Source organism: Arachis stenosperma, chromosome 8, assembly GCF_014773155.1.
Source record: "Arachis stenosperma cultivar V10309 chromosome 8, arast.V10309.gnm1.PFL2, whole genome shotgun sequence".
Lineage (NCBI taxonomy): Eukaryota > Viridiplantae > Streptophyta > Magnoliopsida > Fabales > Fabaceae > Arachis > Arachis stenosperma.
Genome location: NC_080384.1, coordinates 23,217,353 through 23,237,102, shown reverse-complemented (window position 1 = coordinate 23,237,102; position 19,750 = coordinate 23,217,353). Strand labels below are relative to the sequence as shown.

Sequence of the window (19,750 nt, the reverse complement as noted above, 5' to 3'; positions counted from 1 at the left end):
CCATTGCATGGTTCTTAGGATCATAAGCTTCTTCTTCAGAAGATGTCTCTTTAGTACTATTGGATACATTTTGCAATCCATTCAGACTCTGAGAAATCATGTTGACTTGCTAAGTCAACATTTTGTTCTGAGCCAATATGGCATTCAGAGCAACAATTTCAAGAACTCCCCTCTTCTGAGGCATCCCATTACTCACAGGATTCCTCTCAGAGGTGTACATGAATTGGTTATTTGCAACCATGTCAATAAGTTCTTGAGCTTCTGCAGGTATTTTCTTTAGGTGAATGGATCCACCTGCAGAATGGTCCAGTGACATCTTAGAGAACTCAGATAGACTATATTAGAATATATCCAAAATGGTCCACTCTGAAAGCATGTCAGAGGGACACTTTTTAATCAACTGCTTGTATCTTTCCCAAGCTTCATAGAGGGATTCACCATCTTTTTGCTTGAAGGTCTGAACATCCACTCTAAGCTTGCTCAACTTTTGAGGAGGAAAGAACTTGGCCAAGAAGGCTGTGACCAGCTTATCCCAAGAATCCAGGCTATCTTTAGGTTGTGAGTCTAACCATGTTCTAGCTCTGTCTCTTACAGCAAAAGGGAAAAGCATGAGCCTGTAGACTTCATGATCTACTCCATTAGTCTTAATAGTATCACAAATCTGCAAGAACTCAGTTAAAAACTGGTAGGGATCTTCTGATGGAAGTCCATGAAACTTGCAGTTCTGTTGCATTAGAGCAACTAGTGAGGCTTCAGCTCAAAATTGTTTGCTCCAATGGCAGGGATTGAGATGCTTCTTCCATAAAAATTGGAAGTAGGTGTAGTATAATCACCAAGCATCCTCCTTGTGCCTCCACCATTGTTATTAGGTTCAGCCATGTCTCTTTCTTTTTCGAGATTCTCTGTAAGGTTTTCTCTGAATTGTTGTGCTTTAGCTTCTCTTAGATTCTTCTTCAGAGTCCTTTCAGGTTCAGGATCTGCTTCAACAAGAATGTCCTTGTCCTTGCTCCTGCTCATATGAAAAACAAAGAGAACAGAAAAGAAGAGGAATCCTCTATGTCATAGTATAGAGATTCCTTTATGTGAGTAGAAGAAGAAAAGAATAGAAGAAGGAGGAGAAAAATTCGAACACAGAGGAGAAGAGAGGGTTCAAATTTTTAGATAAAGAGAAGTGTTAGTAAATAAATAAAATAAATAGAAAGAGATGAGAGAGAGAATTTTGAAAATTATTTTTTTTTGAAAAAAAAAGGTTAGTGATTTTCGAAAATTAAGAGAAGAAATAAAATTAAAATTAAAATTAAAATTAAAATTTAAAACAATTAGTTAAATAAAAAATGATTTTTTGAAAAAGAGGGAGGTGATTTTCAAAAATTAGAGAGATAAAAGTAGTTAGGTGGTTTTGAAAAAGATAAGAAATAGTAAAACAATCAAACAGTCAATTAGTTAGTTGAAAAAGATTTGAAAATCAATTTTGAAAAGATAAGAAGTTAGAAAAGATTTTTTTAAAATTAATTTTGAAAAAGATATGATTTTGAAAAAGATATGATTAAAAAGATATGATTGAAATTTGTTTTGAAAAAGATTTAATTTTTTTAAATTAAAATTGATTACTTGACTAACAAGAAACTAAAAGATATGATTCTAGAATTTAAAGATTGAATCTTTCTTAACAAGAAAGTAACAAACTTCAAATTTTTGAATCAATCACATTAATTGTTAGTAAAGTTTTCAAAAATTTGAAATGAAATTAAGAAAAAGATTTTGAAAAACAATTTTAAAATTTTCGAAAATAATAAAAAAATGAAAAAGATTTGATTTTTGAAAAAGATAGGATTTTTAAAAATGAAATCTTGACTTGACTAACAAGAAACAATTTATTTTAAAAATTTTGACTAAGTCAACCCAAAGATTTCGAAATTTTGAGAGAAATAAGGGAAAGATATTTTTTTTTGAATTTTTAAGGATGAGAGAGAAAAATACAAATATGACCCACAACATGAAAATTTTGTATCAAAACCAATGATGCATGCAAGAACACTATGAATGTCAAGATGAACACCAAGAACACTTTGAAGATCAAGATAAACATCAAGACTTTTTTTGAAAAATTTTCAAGAAAAGAAAAACATGCAAGACACCAAACTTAGAAATTTTTCATGTTTAGACACTATGAATGCAAAAATGCATATGAAAAACAACAAAAGACACAAAACAAGAAAATATGAAGATCAAACAAGAAGACTTATCAAGAACAACTTGAAGATCATGAAGAACACCATGTATGAAATTTTCGAAAAAATGCATAAATTTTAAAAACATGCAATCGACACCAAACTTAAAAATTGACACTAGACTCAAACAAGAAACACAAAAATATTTTTTTTGGAAAAATGAAAAAGAAGAAAAATTTTGAAAGATTTTTGAAAACTTTTTGAAAAGAAAATTACCTAATCTGAGCCACAAGATGAACCGTCAGTCGTCCAAACTCAAACAATCTCCGGCAACGGTGTCAAAAACTTGATAGGCGAAATTGTGATAATCAACAATGGCTCCAACAACTTGGTGCTCTCAAACATGAATCACACTTTGTCACAACTCCGCACAACTAACCAGCAAGTGCACTGGGTCATCCAAGTAATACCTTACGTGAGTAAGGGTCGATCCCACGGAGATTGTTGGTATGAAGCAAGCTATGTTCATCTTGTAAATCTCAGTCAGGCAGATTATAATGGTTATAATGGTTTTCGAATATAAGAATAAATAAAGCATAAAATAAAGATAGATATACTTATGTAATTTATTGGTGGGAATTTCAGATAAGCGCATGAAGATACTGTGTTCCTTCTGAATCCCTGCTTTTGCTACTGCTTTCATCCAATCATTCTTACCCTTTCCATGGCAAGCTGTATGTAGGGTGTCACCGTTGTCAATGGCTACTTCCCATCCTCTCAGTGAAAATGGTCCAAATGCTTTGTCACAGCACGGCTAATCATCTGTCGGTTCTTGATCATGTCGGAATAGAATCCAGTGATTCTTTTGCATCTGTCACTACACCCAACACTCGCAACTTTGAAGCTCATCACAGTCATCCCATCTCAGATCCTACTCGGAATACCACAGACAAGGTTTAGATTTTTCGGATCTTAGGAATGGCCGCCAATAATTCTAGCTTATACCACGAAGACTATGATCTCACGGAATGGGAGACTCGGTTGTCAGGCGAGGCAACCATGCGTCGTGGGTCAGGAATCCAAGAGATACTCATTCAATCTAATGTAGAACGGAGGTGGTTGTCAGGCACACGTTCATAGGTTGAGAATGATGATGAGTGTCACGGATCATCACATTCATCACGGTTAAGTACGAATAAATATCTTAGAATAAGAATAAGTGTGAATTGATAGAAGAACAATAGTACTTTGCATTAATACTCGAGGTACAGCAGAGCTCCACACCTTAATCTATAGTGTGTAGAAACTCCACCGTTGAAAATACATAAGTGATAATGGTGTTCATTGGCTTCGGCACCCAGAGGGGGAACCAAGAATACCCAAGACCCGGTCAAAAGATAGACATCCCTTTGTACAATAGTAAAAAGTTCTATTTATACTAAACTAGCTACTAGGTTTACAGAAATAAGTCTAAGTGCAGAAATCCACTTCCGGGGCCCACTTGGGTGTGTGCTTCGGCTGAGCTTGAGCTTTACACGTGCAGAGGCTTCTCTTGGGGTTAAACGCCAAGTTGTAACGTGTTTTTGGCGTTTAACTCTGGTTTGTGACGTGTTTCTGGCATTTTACTCCAGAATGCAGCATGGAACTGGTGTTGAACGCCAGTTTGCATCGTCTAAACTCGAATAAAGCATGGATTATTATATATTGCTGGAAAGCCCTAGATATCTTCTTTCCAACGCTATTGAGAGCGCGCCATTTGAAGTTCTGTAGCTCTAGAAAATCCATCTCGAGTGCAGGGAGGTCAAGATCCAACAGCATCAACAAACCTTTGTCAGCCTCCTATCAGATTTTTGCACAGGTCCTTCAATTTCAGCCAGAAAATACCTGAAATCACAGAAAAACACACAAACTCATAGTAAAGTCCAGAAATGTGAATTTTGCATAAAAACTAATAAAAACATCCCTAAAAGTAGCTAGATCCTACTAAAAACTACCTAAAAACAATGCCAAAAAGCGTATAAATTATCCGCTCATCACCAGTCTGGCACCATTCTGGGTGTTAAACGCCAGAAACAAGCACCAGACTGGTGTTAAACACCCGAAACATGCTATAATATGGCATTAAATGCCAGAAACAGGTTGCAGCCTGGCGTTTAACGTCAGGAAAGGAATAAAAGCTGGCGTTTAATGTCAGAAACAATCAGCAGTCTGGCGTTAAACGCCATGATTGCACTATAAAGGCATTTACACGCCTAATAGGAGCAGGGATGATAAATCTTTTACCCCTCAGGATCTGTGGACCCCACAGCATCCCCACCTATCCCACCTCTCTCTTTCCCTCACTCACCAATCAAATCATACCCTCTTCCTTATATTCTCTTCACAAATCACCTCCATATCTCTTCCCCAAAAACCCCACCCACCTCACTTTAAAAATTCAAACACTTTTTCCTCCCAAACCCAACCCTAATGACCGAAACCCAACCTTCGCCTCACCCCTATATAAACCCCTCACTACTCCTTCATATTCACACAACACAAACACCTTTCCCCCCTCTTGGCCGAACCACCTCTTACCCTCCATCTCCTCTATTTTCTTCTTCTTCCCCTTCTTTCTTTCTTTTTTTGCTTGAGGATGAGCAAACGTTTTAAGTTTGGTGTGGTAAAAGCATTATTTTTTGTTTTTTCATAACTATTTATAGCTCCTAAGGCCGGAGAAACCTCTAGAAAGAGGAAAGGAAAGACAAAAGCTTCCACCTCCAAGTCATGAAAGATGGAGAGATTCATCTCAAAGGTCTATCAAGACCACTTCTATCAAGTTGTGGCCAAGAAGAAGGTCATCCCTGAGGTTCCTTTCATGCTCAAGAAAAATGAGTATCCGGAGATCCGACATGAGATCCAAAGAAGAGGTTGGGAAGTTTTTACCAACCCTATTCAACAAGTCAGAATCTTAATGGTTCAAGAGTTCTATGCCAATGCATGGATCACTAGGAACCATGATCAAAGTATGAACCCGAATCCAAAGAATTGGCTTACAATAGTTCGAGGAAAATACTTAGATTTCAGTCCGAAAAATGTAAGGTTGGCGTTCCACTTGCCAATTATGCAAGAAAACGCACGCCTCTACACTAGAAGGGTCAACTTTGATCAAAGGTTGGACCAAGTCCTCATGGACATATGTGTGGAAGGAGCTCAATGGAAAAGAGACTCAAGAGGCAATCCGGTTCAATTGAGAAGACCAGACCTTAAGCCTGTGGCTAAAGGATGGTTGGAGTTCATCCAACGCTCCATCATTCCTACTCGAAACCGATCTGAAGTGACTGTGGATCGGGCCATCATGATCCATAGTATCATGATTGGGGAGGAAGTAGAAGTTCATGAGATCATACCTCTAGAACTCTACAAGGTGGCTGACAAGTCCTCCACTTTGGTAAGGTTAGCCTTTCCTCATCTCATTTGTCATCTATGCAATTTAGCTGGAATTTACATAGAAGGAGACATCCTCATTGAAGAGGACAAGCCCATCACTAAAAAGAGGATGGAGCAAATAAGAGAGCCCACTCATGGACCTCAACAAGAGCATGAGGAGGATCCTCTTCAAGAAATCATTGAGATGCCTCAAGGGATGTAATTTCCTCCACACAACTATTGGGAGCAACTCAACACCTCTTTGGAAGGCTTGAGTTACAACATGGACCAACTAAGGGTGGAGCACCAAGAACACTCCATCATTCTCGATGAGATTAGAGAAGATCAAAGAGCTATGAGGGAGGAGCAACAAAGGCAAGGAAGAGACATAGAGGAGCTTAGGCATTCCATTGGTTCTTCAAGAGGAAGACGCCACCCTCACTAAGGTGGACTCATTCCTTAATCTCCTTGTCTATTTATTTTTCTGTTTTCGGTTTTTAAGCTTCATGTTTGGCTATATTTTGTGTCTTTACTACATGATCATTAGTGTCTAGTGTCTATGTCTTAAAGCTATGAATAATTCCATAAATCCTTCACCTCTCATAAATGAAAAATGTGCTTAAATATAAAAGAACAAGAAGTACTTGGATTTCAAATTTTATCTTGAAATTAGTTTAATTATTTTGATGTGGTGGCAATACTTTTTTTCTGAATGAATGCTTGAACAGTGCATATTTTTTATAGTTAAGTTTATGAATGTTAAAATTGTTGGCTCTTGAAAGAATGATGAACAAAGAGAAATGTTATTGATAATCTGAAAAATCATGAAATTGATTCTTGAAGCAAGAAAAAGCAGTGAAAAAGAACAAAGTAGCGAAAAAAAAGAAAGAAAAAAAAGCAAGTAGAAAAAGCCAATAGCCCTTTAAACCAAAAGGCAAGGGTAAAAAAGATCCAAGGCTTTGAGCATTAATGGATAGGAGGGCCCAAGGAAATAAAATCCAAGCCTAAGAGACTAAATCAAGCTGTCCCTAACCATGTGCTTGTGTCATGAAGGTCCAAGTGAAAAGCTTGAGACTGAGTGGTTAAAGTCGTGATCCAAAGCAAAAAGAGTGTGCTTAAAAACTCTGGACACCTCTAACTGGGGACTTTAGCAAAGCTGAGTCACAATCTGAAAAGGTTCACCTAGTTATGTGTCTGTGGCATTTATGTATCTGGTGGTAATACTGGAAAAAAAGTGCTTAGGGCCACGGCTAAGACTCATAAAGTAGCTGTGTTCAAGAATCAACATACTGAACTAGGAGAATCAATAACACTATCCAAAATTTTGAGTTCCTATAGATGCCAATCATTCTAAATTTCAAAAGATAAAGTGAGATGCCAAAACTGTTCAGAAGCAAAAAACTGCTAGCCCCGCTCATCTAATTGGGACTAAGTTTCATTGATATTGTGAGATTCATTGTATATTCTCTTCTTTTTATCCTAATTTGTTTTCAGTTATTTGGGGACAAGAAACAATTTAAGTTTGGTGTTGTGATGAGCGGATAATTTATACGCATTTTGGCATTGTTTTTACATAGTTTTTAGTATGATTTAGTTACTTTTTAGTATATTTTTATTAGTTTTTAAGCAAAATTCATATTTCTGGACTTTACTATGAGTTTGTGTGTTTTTCTATGATTTCAGGTATTTTCTGGCTGAAATTGAGGGACCTGAGCAAAAATCTGATTCAGAGGCTGACAAAGGACTGCTAATGCTGTTGGATTCTGATCTCCCTGCACTCGAAATAGAATTTTTGGAGATACAATAGTCCAAATGGCGCGTTCTTAATTGCGTTGGAAAGTAGACATCCAGGGCTTTCCAGCAATATATAATAGTCCATACTTGGCCCGAGTTTAGAGACACAAACTGGAGTTTAACGCCAGCTTTCTGCCCTATTCTGGCGTTAAACGCCAGAAACAAGTTGCAAAGCAGAGTCAAACGCCAGAAACAAGTTACAAACTAGCGTTCAACTCCAAGGAAGACCTCTACATGTGAAAGCTTCAATGCTCAGCCTAAGCACAGACCAAGTGGGCCCGGAAGTGGATTTCTGCGTCATTTACTCATTTTTGTACCCCTAGTAACTAGTCTAGTATAAATAGGACTTTTTACTATTGTATTTTCATCTTGGTATCTATCTTTGATCAGTTTATGCGATCTTAGACATTGGGGGCTGGCCTCACGGCCATACCTGGACCTTTATCACTTATGTAATTTCAACGGTGGAGTTTCTACATACCATAGATTAAGGTGTGGAGCTCTGCTGTTCCTCGAGTATTAATCAAAGTACTACTATTTTCTATTCAATTCATGTTTATTCTTATTCTAAGATATTCATTCGCACACAAGAACATGATGAATGTGACGCTCATCACCATTCTCACTTATGAACGCGTGATTGACAACCACTTCCGTTCTACATGAAAACAAGCTTGAATGTGTATCTCTTAGATTCCTGGTCCAAGCATTTGATTGCCTCTCCTGACAACAGAGCCTTCCATTCCATGAGATCAGAGTCTTCGTGGTATAAGCTAGAATCCATTGGCAGCATTCTTGAGATTTGGAAAGTCTAAACCTTGTCTGTGGTATTCTGAGTAGGATCTGGGATGGGATGACTGTGACGAGCTTCAAAATCGCGACTGTAGGGCATGGTGACAGACGCAAAAGGATAGTAAATCCTATTCCTACACGATCGAGAACCAACAGCTGATTAGCCATGCGGGAAACCGTAAAGGACCTTTTTCACTGAGAGGATGGGAAGTAGCCATTGACAACGGTGATGCCCTACATACAGCTTGCCATAGAAAGGAGTATAAAGGATCGGATGAAGGCAGTAGGAAAGCAGAGATTCAAGAGGGATAAAGCATCTCCATACACTTATCTGAAATTTTCACCAATGATTTACATAAGTATCCCTTTCTTTATTTTCTGTTTATTTATATTTTAATTATCAAAACTTTATAACCATTTGAATCCGCCTGACTGAGATTTACAAGGTGACCATAGCTTGCTTCAAGCTGACAATCTCCGTGGGATCGACCCTTACTCACGTAAGGTTTATTACTTGGACGACCCAGTGCACTTGCTGGTTAGTTGTGCGAAGTTGTGAAAAAGAGTGATATTACAATTGTGCGTACCAAGTTGTTGGCGCCATTGAGATCACAATTTCGTGCACCACTAATCACTTGTCCCGGATTAAGCCAGTAGCAGGGACTTCTTCTCCCTCCACTGACATATCCGAATCCTTTCCAGATGAGCAACTCTATGCCATCCGAACAATACCTTGGTTTGCAGACATTGCAAATTACAAGGCTATAAGGTTCATTCCCAAGGAATTTACTAGGCAACACACCCGGAGACTTATGCATGATGCAAAATATTACCTATGGGATGAGCCGTATCTCTTTAAGAGATGCTCGGATGGAATAATCCGACGTTGTGTGTCTCAAGAATAGGCACAGAGAATTCTATGGCATTGCCATGGCTCTAACTATGGAGGATACTTTAGAGGTGAGCGGACAGCCACCAAAGTTCTCCAAAGTTGCTTTTACTGGCCTACTCTCTTTAAGGATTTTAGAGAGTTTGTCCATAACTGTGATAGTTGCCAAAGGGCTGGCAATCTTCCTCATGGTCAAAGCATGCCTCAGCAAGGAATCCTGGAGATTGAGTTGTTTGACGTATGGGGCATAGATTTCATGGGATCATTCCCGCCTTCATACTCAAACACCTACATCCTCGTGGCAGTAAATTTTGTGTCTAAATGGGTTGAAGCAATAGCAACACCCACTAATGACACTAGAGTAGTAATGAAGTTCCTCCAAAAGAACATCTTTAGCAGATTTGGTGTCCCTAGGACACTAATTAGTGATGGAGGTACTCATTTTTGCAACAGACAGCTTGATTTTGTCTCAAGCCGTTACTGAGTTTGCCATAAAGTAGTAACACCGTATCATCCCCAAACGAATGGGCAAGCTGAAGTCTCAAATAGAAAACTAAAGCAAAGTAGAGAGGACAGTAAGTGCCTCTAGAAAGGATTGGGCTAGAAAGCTTGATGATGCTTTGTGGGCATATAGAACAGCTTTCAAAACCCCCATTGGGACTTCACCATATTAGCTGGTATATGGGAAGTCCTGTCATTTGCCAGTGGAACTAGAACACAGAGCCTATTGGGCTACTAGATTCCTTAACCTTGATGCTAAAGTGGCATGAGAAAAATGACTTCTCCAACTAAATGAGTTAGACAAATTCCACTTAAATGCATTTGAAAATACAAAGATCTATAAGGAAAAGGCAAAAACATGGCATGACAGGAAGTTAGCTTCCAGAGTCTTTGAACCAGGATAGAAAGTCTTGCTCTTCAACTCAAGACTCAAACTATTTCCTGGGAAACTCAAATCCCCTGGAAGGGACCGTATGTGATTACAAATGTATCACCTTACGGGCACATAGAACTTCAAGGTAAAGATCCTAAAAATAGGTTCACTGTCAATAGACAGAGAGTTAAGCATTACCTTGAAGGGGATATAGAGCCAGGAGGTTCGACACTGTTGCTAAGCTAAGTACAGTGAAGTCCAGCTAAAGACATTAAAGAAGCGCTTGTTGGGAGGCAACCTAATGATTTCTCATACATTGTTAATTTTCTGATTATTTCTGTTTTAATTAGTTTTCTTTTTAATTAGTTTTTTATTATATTTTAAGTTAATTTTAATGTTAGTGATCATGAATAGTACTTAAACAGAGACAGAATAGTGCAGAATAGTAAACAGAATACCCTGGAGTAAAGATCTCTCTGGCGTTAAATGCCAGAAAGGGTAGGGAAATGGGCGTTCAAACGCCCATGGAGGCAGCAAGCTTGGCATTAAACGCCAGCCAGGGAGCATTGGCTGGGCGTTTAACGCCCAATACGGAGCACTAGCCTGGCATTAAATGCCAGTCAGGGAGCCCTGGCTGGGCATTTAACGCCCAAGAGGGAGGATCACTCTGGCGTTAAACGCTAGAATGCCAGCATTCTGGGCGTTTAAACGCCAGCAAGGCAGCATGGAGGTAATTTCAAAATTCTAATCTTCTTTTGAATCAACTCATCTTTTTCCAATTCAATTTCAAATATTCTTTGATTTTTAAATCAAATCTTGTTCAAATACCTCAATTTCAATTTAATTTCAAAACCTTCCAAATCCTTCTCAAAATTTCATATCTTTTCCAACTTGTTTTTAAATTCTTTCAAAATCTTTTCTTATCTTGTTCATATCTTTCATTAAACTTTCAAATCTTTTTCATGCTTCTTATCTCATCTTTAAATTCTTTTATATCTTTTTAAAATCTTTTCAAAATCTTTTCTTATCTTTCAAGATTAACAACTTATCTTTTTCTATCTTTTTCAAAAATCTTTATCTTTCCATTATGATTATTTTTGAAACTCCCTCCCCCCTCCCTATATATATGTGACCGTGCCCCTCTCCCTCATTCACCATCTCTCATTCAAATTCTCTCCACTTCTATTTCACCTTTCTTCTTCTTTCTTTCTTACCTTTTGCTCGAGGACGAGCAAATCTTCTAAGTTTGGTATGACAGGAGCCATGTTCTCTCACCAAGAATTCAATCCCATGGCTCTAAAAAGAACAAGAAATAAGATAACTCAATAGTTGTTTTCAAACCTGTTTGATTCCTTACCAAGCAACATGAAGAACATTATCACAAGATAATGAGAAAAAGGCCAGTAATCCCTGTAGTGGGATTCAACCTAGGAGAAGAAGAATACCCAGAGATCTAAGAGTAAATTCGAAGGAGAGGCTGGGAGATTCTGACTGATCCTCAGTCTAAAGTTGGATACAACATAATCCATGAATTCTATGCAAATCTGTGGATGACAAATAAGCAAAAGAAAGATGGAATTACATTCCATACCTTTTGTACTATGGTCAAGGGGAAGATCATGTATTTTCATTTGGATAGGGTGAGAGAGATCTTCAAATTACCCTTGCAAATGGATGACCCTGAATCCTACAATAGAAGGGTGGTAGCCAACCAAAAGCTGGATCAAGTCCTAGAGGACATATGCTTTCCTGGAACTCAATGGATTGAGAATATAAAAGGGGAACCATGCCAGCTAAAAAGGTGAACCTCAAGCCAGTTGCTAGAGGATAGCTAGACTTCATTGGGCGTTCTATACTCCTACAAGTAACCGCTCTGAAGGCACTATTCCAAGAGCTGTGATGATTCACTGAATCATGATGGGGAATGAGGTGGAAGTCCACCAAATAATCCCCCGTGAGATTTACAAGCTGGCAAACAGGGAGTCCACTAATACAATGCTAGCTTATCCAAATCTCATCTTTCGCCTATGCCAAGAGGCCAAGGTTATGATCCCATCAGGTAACTTTATTCCAGTGAAAAAACCAATCACCAAGCAGGTGATGGAGAGTTCCAAGATAGAAGAAGATCAACCCAAAAGAAAAGCACCTAAGCCTCCCCAAGAGATCCCTCAAATGGAGTATTGGGACCAGCTAAAGGTGTCTATAATACACTTGTAGAGCACTTTATATTAGCTCAGAGTGGAGCAGAAAGATCAGACTAGCATAATTTGTAAACTGATCAAGGAGCAGGAGAAGCAAGGGGCGTGAGCTAAAGCCCTAGAAGCTCTCCCCTAAAGAGCCCAGCATCCCTTAAGCTAAAGGTTGTTGAGTTTCAACTCTGTGGCTATTTTAATTCCTATTTCTTATATTTCTGTTATTCTAATTCCTATGTCTCATATTTAGGTTTACATGATCACTAGTAGCATTTAAGTCTTTAATTTTATTTTTATTTTATGTCTTTTAATTTTTAGGATTACATAAGCATTAGTAGTAATTAATTAATTTTTATTTTTCAATTAGCTATAAATTATTATTCCTCTTATCATCATTAAACATGAATAAAATAGTAAATTTTTTTAGAAGAATTAAGATGCATAAATTTTTTAGTTTTTCAATAAAGAATAGTTAATTATTTTTATGTGGTGTCATTGCTTTAGTTTTTTGAATGTATGAATAAACAGTGCATATTTGAAGTTGGAATTTTATGATGCTGGCTCTTGAAAGAATGAAGAAAAAGGAAAAGTATTATTGATGATCTGAAAAATCTAAAATTTAATTCTTCAAGCTAGAAAAAGCAGCAAAAAGAATATAGAAAGAAAAAGCCATTAGCTCTTTAAACCAAAAGGCAAGAGCAAAAAAAGCATATAGCTCTTCAACTCAAAAGGCAAGAGTAAAAGGATCCAAGGCTTTGAGCATCAGTGGTTAGGAGGGCCTAAAGGAAACAAAATCCTTGCCTAAGCGGCTTAACTAAGTTGTCCCTAACCATGTGCTTGTGGCGTGAAGGTGTCAAGTAAAAGCTTGAGACTGAGCGGTTAAAGTCGTGATCCAAAGCAAAAAGAGTGTGCTTAAGAACTCTGGACACCTTTATCTGTGGATTCTAGCAAAGCTGAATCACAATCCGAAAGGGTTCACCTAGGTAAAGTGTCTGTGGCATTTATGTATCTGGTAGTAATACTGGAAATAATGTGCTTAGGGCCACGGCTAAGACTCTAAATAGTTGTGTTCAAGAATAAAAAAGAACAAAACTAGGAGAGTCAATAATATTATCTGGATTTTAAGTTCCTAAAGATGCCAGTCATTCTGATTTTCAATGGATAGTGAGATGCCAAGATTATTCAGAAGCAAAAAGCTACTAAGTCCTGCTCATCTGATTGAAACTAAGCTTCATTGGAAACTCATAGATTTATTGCATCCTATTCTTTTTTTCATCCTATTTTATTTTTAGTTGCTTGGGGACAAGAAACTATTTAAGTTTGGTGTTGTGATGAGCAGATATTTTATACGCTTTTTGGCATAGTTTTCATATAATTTTTAGCATATTTTATTTAGTTTTTATCAAGTTTTTATAGGTTTTAGTGTTAAATTCATATTTTTGGGTTTCACTATGAATTTTTGTGATTTTGTGCAATTTCAGATAATTTCTAGCTGAAATTGAGGAGCTGGAGCAGAAGTCTGATTCAGAGACAGAGAAAGCACTGCAGATGCTGTCGAAATCTGACCTCCTTGCACTCGGAAGAGCTTTTTTGGAGCTAAAGAAGTCAAAATGGAGTGTTTTTAATGGATATGTAAAGCTGACTTCTAGAGCTTTCCAGCAATGTATAATAGTTTATACTTTGCTTCGGATTAGAAGGCCCAAAACTGGCGTCCAACGCCAGCCTCTTCCCCCTTCCTGGTGTCCAGCACCAAAGGAGCAGAGCCCAGCATCCAAACACCCAGAGAGGACCCCCTAGCCAGCGTTCAATGTCCTAGGAGCCTCATAGCACATGGATCTCATCAAAGCTCAGCCCAAACACTCATCAAGTGATTTGATTTATGTTATTCGAACATCTTTACTATCATTCAGCATATTTTCGAGTTTTACATTGTATTTTCCTTTCAGTATGAGTTTCTAAACCTCCTAGGTTGAGGAGAGGAGCCCTGCTGAGTCCTATGAATTAATAAAAATATTACTATTTCTCTTCGATCCGTATTTGATTAATTCTAAGATGTATATTCGGTCTTCATCGATATGAATGCGTTGAACTAGCATAAGGTTATCTCATTCTACATGGGTTTAGAGTGTGTCTTTCATCGGACAATGATAAACCACCAGCTTGACTATACGTCTTTTAGACACCTAATCCACGACATCATTGGGGACTTCTCAAGACATCAGTTCAGCTGATTTACGGGGAGATTAGGGTCGCTATGGTAGAGGCTAGAACTAAAGGCGCAACATCCTCTGATCCGGAAGATTCGACCTTGTCTGTGGCATTTTGAGTAGGATCATCAAGGAGAATGAACTGCAGAAGCTTCACCCTCAATCAGAATGGATCCGCACTAGCCCTGGAGTTTAGATCTAGAGGAGTATTGGCGGCTACTCAAACCAACATCAATCACATACAGCCTGCCATTGAAAAAATCACTCACAAGCAAAGAAAACAGTACTACCAGAGTTAATTCAGAAAGACTAAGCAACTCCAATCCTCAACTATATTCCTATTACTGATTGCCCTTAAATCAATCCAACTGACTCTATTTAATTCACAAAATATTTTATATATTTTTATTAGACCTTTTTCACTCTATCAATCCAACAACTTCTGAATCTGCCTAACTAAGACCTGTAGGATAACCATAGTTTGCTTCAAATCATAATCCTCCGGGGATCGACCCTGACTCGCTCAGGTATTACTTGGATGACCCAGTGTACTTGCTGGTACAGCTGTACAAAAGTGTGAAGATTCGTGCACCAAGTCACTAGTTCATTGGTTTAACCGTGGTTCAGTTGAAAAAATCGTTTTATAATAAAATAATAAACAAATAATAAGTAAACACCGTAAAAAATAATTATAGTTGAATATAAACTTTAAAATATCTTATAAATTAAAGCATTACATGAAATAGTAATGTTGAAAGCTGGACAGTATTTCTTTTTTAATAGCAGAGGTGTATTCATCAGAATGTGATGGTGTAACATCCCATATTTTTGAAAATTCAAATATGAATAAATTATAATTTTTGAAATTATTTTATTAAAAGTAATTAAATAGATCTTGGGGTAAATTGATTTTTAAATCAATTAAGATTCTAACGTAATTTTATTATAGTTGAATATTTTACATAAATTCAGTAATTGAAAAATAAGGAAGAATTGCACAATTTAATTTAAGTAAGTGATATTATATATGAGTCATGATTTATCTTACTAATTTGAGTTTCTTATTTCTAGAAACTAATTTATTAAGAATAATTAAATTGATTAGGAGACAAGTTGATTCTAAATCAACTAGAATTCTAATATAATTTTATTATCATTGAATATTTTGTATAAAAATCGTAATCGAAAATAAGAAAGAGTGGTATAATTTAATTTAAGTAACTTCTTTTTTGAATAATTTATTATTTAACTTGATTTTCTTATTTTTAGAAAAATAATCTATTAAAAATGATTAAGTCAATTTTATAAACACTTTGAGTTTAAGTTAATTAGTATTCTTGTATAATTTTATTGTAATTGGTTATTTTATATAATTTGAAATTAAAGTTCTGGTAATAGAAAAATAATAAAAAGTTATATCATTGAATTTGAATATTTAATATTTTGAGTTTAAACTGTATTTTATAAAATGTGATTAATATGTTCATTTTATCATTTAAATTAGAAATAATTATTTGAACTCAATGATATGTTGATAAATGAAATTTTACATGTTCCGAAAGTAATTTTTACAGTATTATATTTAAATCCTAAATTATTATTCTATCTCGAATATTTTGTAATTGTTATATTACTTGTGTATATTTTACTCTTATCTTAAATTCCTAATTTTAACCCCAATATCACAAAATTCCTGATTTATTGCCCTAAATCACTAAACACAAGCACACTCAGAGAAGGAGAAGGGGAAAATCTAAAGAACAAAGAAAAGAAAGACACAGGGGGAGTGAGGAGCACAAGGGAGAAGACGAAGAAAGGAGGACGAACGGCACTGCGGGACTTGGTGTTGCCGCTGCCGTCGTGTCGCTTGGAGAGGGAGGAAGAGCCACACTTGAGAGCGGGAGAACCAGAGGGAGTGTCGCGTGAGAGGGAGATGATGCATCGTCACCGCCGTGCCTCTATCGCTACCGATCCACCGCCACCACTGCTAAGGTCCATCGTCACTACCTTTATCGTCGTTGTGGAGACTGCCACCTTCGTCAGAATCGCGAACCAGGGAGGAAGAGAAGGATATTGGAGTTCTTGTTGGAGCTCTGCTGCTACTGCTACTGTCGAATCCATCGCCGCCGCACCTGGTTGCACGCCATCGCCGTTGCTATTGGTGGTGGACTAAGCCGCTTCCTAGTTGCTGGAGCTATTATCGCGCTGCTCTAGCTCTGCTCTGGCTCCGTTCTGTGTCGTTACCACTGCTGTTCGCCTGCTGCTGAAGTCTCTCACTATCACCAGAGCTATTGCTGATGGTTTTGGTCTAATCTTTTCTTTGATTCTGGTCCATTTACACATTTCATTTTATTACTGCCATGTTTGTTCCAATTTGATTTTTAGTATATGCCTTGTCTTGAATTTTTCAAAGTTGTGTTTGTTTTTGATTCCTATTCCATTCAAATCTTTTGTCCTACCGCAACCATCGTCACTGCCAAAGGAAGTTGAGACTACTGTTGTTCCAACTAATGCGGCTACCGCTGTCCCCGGTTGTGTTAGAATTTCTGTCGCTACTGCGAACTCAGAATTTCCTAAAATCTTCCCACCGGGGTTTCATTTCAAACCAACAGCCCTTAACAAAACCAGACAATTCTATAAATTCATACTCGTAGATTCTGATTCAGTGAATCAAACACTATAAAGCCCCAAAGATTTCACATACACAACTCATTCTACAATCTAAATACTAAAAGTTTCTCACCCCAACCTAATTTGGAAAAAAATCCAAACAATATTACAAAATTTTTTCAACAATGTGACGCAATGGGCTACTCTTATTGGGATTACATGGATGCATGGACAAGGGTTTTCTGGTTTTAAAATAAACAACACTGGCACTCTTGGCTCATTTACTTTAAAAGAAATATCAAGTATCACTTTTCAAACTGGTTTTTTTCAATGGTAGGACTATTTCGGTCCACTACCTGAAATTTTACCCCCACCTACCGATGGGGGTTCAAAATGTTCAAAAACAAATTCGATCAGTAGAAAACTTGTGTCCGTGTTGACCTGAAATTCTTTTCTACATTTGTATTGGCATGGACATTCTTGTAACAATACACGTATGGTAAACAAGATCATCCAAAGGCACCACCAAAACTACAAAGAAATGCTACATCAAATGGTAGTCCCAATTCAATTCAACCATGTCTCATTTCGATGAAGTTAGGAAATGGCTCAAAGAAAATCCTAAATTTGTCAAGGCAATGGATCACAAAATATATGTTTTTCACAATCAGAAGGCCCAGCAGCTCTAGCAAGGTCCCAATCCAAAGGATCATTTACAAAAAAATTTGCAACAAATTCTACAGCTGCTCCAAGCACAAGAAGACCAAGAAGGGAAACAAAATCCTAATTCTTCAACAACATCTTTAAGAGATTACAATCAAAATGAGGACGACTATTTCAGAATTAATCTGGAAGAAAATTAGGTGTTATTCATACTGTAAAAATAGTTGCAAAATCAAAATTCTACTATTTATATAGTAACTTGTAACTTGTCAACCAGTACTATAGCTATAGTTTAGGTCAAGATTACCTGTACTGTAGAAACAATAATCTTTAGAACTATAAAAGCACGTTTCAGCAACATTTTGAGGCAGAGTTTTTAGATACACCAATTTAAAAAGAGAAATTAGAGAGAGAGGCTCTGAGATTCTCTGTAAGGTTTTCTTTCTTTGTTCTTCAAGCTTCCTTGAATAAACAATTCCATTTTTACAAGTTTCTATATTTCTTCTAAGTATCTGCATATATGTGCGGATTACCGTTACATCTAACTTCGTATTTTAACTTGTATATGCATGCAGATTACCGTCGCATCTTTACTTTCTGTATTATCATATGCATCTGTAACACTGCATCATTATTTAATTGAACACATCTTCCTCCTTTCTTCTTCCATTTATTGTGCACCTTAATAATTCCTTTTCAAACAGTTTAGTTAAGACAGTAAGCATTGAAATATTGTCAAATTGAGATTAGGAATTCCTAAAGGCTTCATGTTCCCTCATATGTTCCCTTATATAAATGTTATGTCATATTCTCACTTGTTGCTGTTTACCCTTTTTTTTTCAGATCTCATTAGATTTCAACAACGTTGAATTTACATCTGGCGAGTTTACTTAGTTTTCTATGTCCCTTTTGATTTCAGTAATCTTCTCTCCCTCTTAATGTTATTTTATTTTGGTGGTTCTATCTTAAGGTCTAGTATAGGTGGCCTTTTTTTTATGGGCTGGGTCTTTGGATACATCCCGATGTACATTTATATGTTTCATATACAATTTTGTATTATTTAAATTTAAAACTCTTTTTCAAAAGTTTTACGAGTGTAATTATCCGTGTCATGCATGTGATAAGATTGAAATTATAATTTTAAATTATTTTGTTAAGATTAATTTAAACTATAATAATTTGATTAATAAAAATATAACATGTTATATATTATTTATTTTTTCTTAATCTAGTGTTAAATATATTAACTCTAAAATAGTTATTAATTGGTTTTAGTAATCTACTTTCTTCAATAAATCAAACATATAATAACTTAATAATACTTAGACCCACCAACAAATTTTTATATGTTGTTTTACTGTCAAGTAAGAACATATCAAAATTAGCTCAAAATAAATAATAAATTATTAGAGAATTCTAATGCACAAAATTCTCTAATAAACAATAAATAATTTAAATCTACTAAAAAATAACTCAACACTTTTCTTTGATGCCTGCAAAACATATACCTGAAATAATATTATATCAATGTTAGTATACAGTTTTACAATCATCGACCGTATTTACTATACATGACTCCTTCTTAAAAGTTATTCTACACACGTGTGCAGTCGGAAGATAAATTACTGGACTTTATTTTATTTCTCTAAATTATTATCATTATGTATTATTCATTAAATGCTAATTGTAATATTGTAATATAATTATAATAAAGATTTTTCTAAAATAAATTTTGAAGAGAGAATAGTGCTTTCATTTTGGAGGAAAAATAAATTTATGAGGAATTGACACCTCATTTTTATTAGATGATAATGTATTAAATATTGATTTTATATAATTATAATAAAAATATTTCTCTGAATTAGTATAATTATGCATTATTCGTTAAATTTTGATTGTAATATAATTATAATAAATATATTTTCTAAAATAAATTTAGAAAAGAAAATAGTGATTTCATTTTAGAGAAAAAATGAATTCATGAGGAATTAACACCTCACTTTTATTAGTTGGAGAAAAAATATAGTTTTAGTTATTTTGTCATTATTATACATTTTTTTCTAATCATATATCCATTGTTTTCTTTTCTTTGTTTCAACATTTTGAACCTGGGTTTAACTTCTCGTAGTTCTCACTTCTCAGTCATTCTA

The 19,750-nt window shown here is 36.0% G+C and overlaps 1 non-coding gene across 1 annotated transcript; it reads left to right on the top strand.

The window, feature by feature from the left end:
* The first annotated feature begins 370 nt into the window (after positions 1–370).
* Positions 371–478, top strand: LOC130947116 (small nucleolar RNA R71). The gene has a single exon (XR_009072526.1). It is a non-coding gene; the product is annotated as a small nucleolar RNA R71 (small nucleolar RNA).
* The last annotated feature ends 19,272 nt before the right edge of the window (positions 479–19,750 follow it).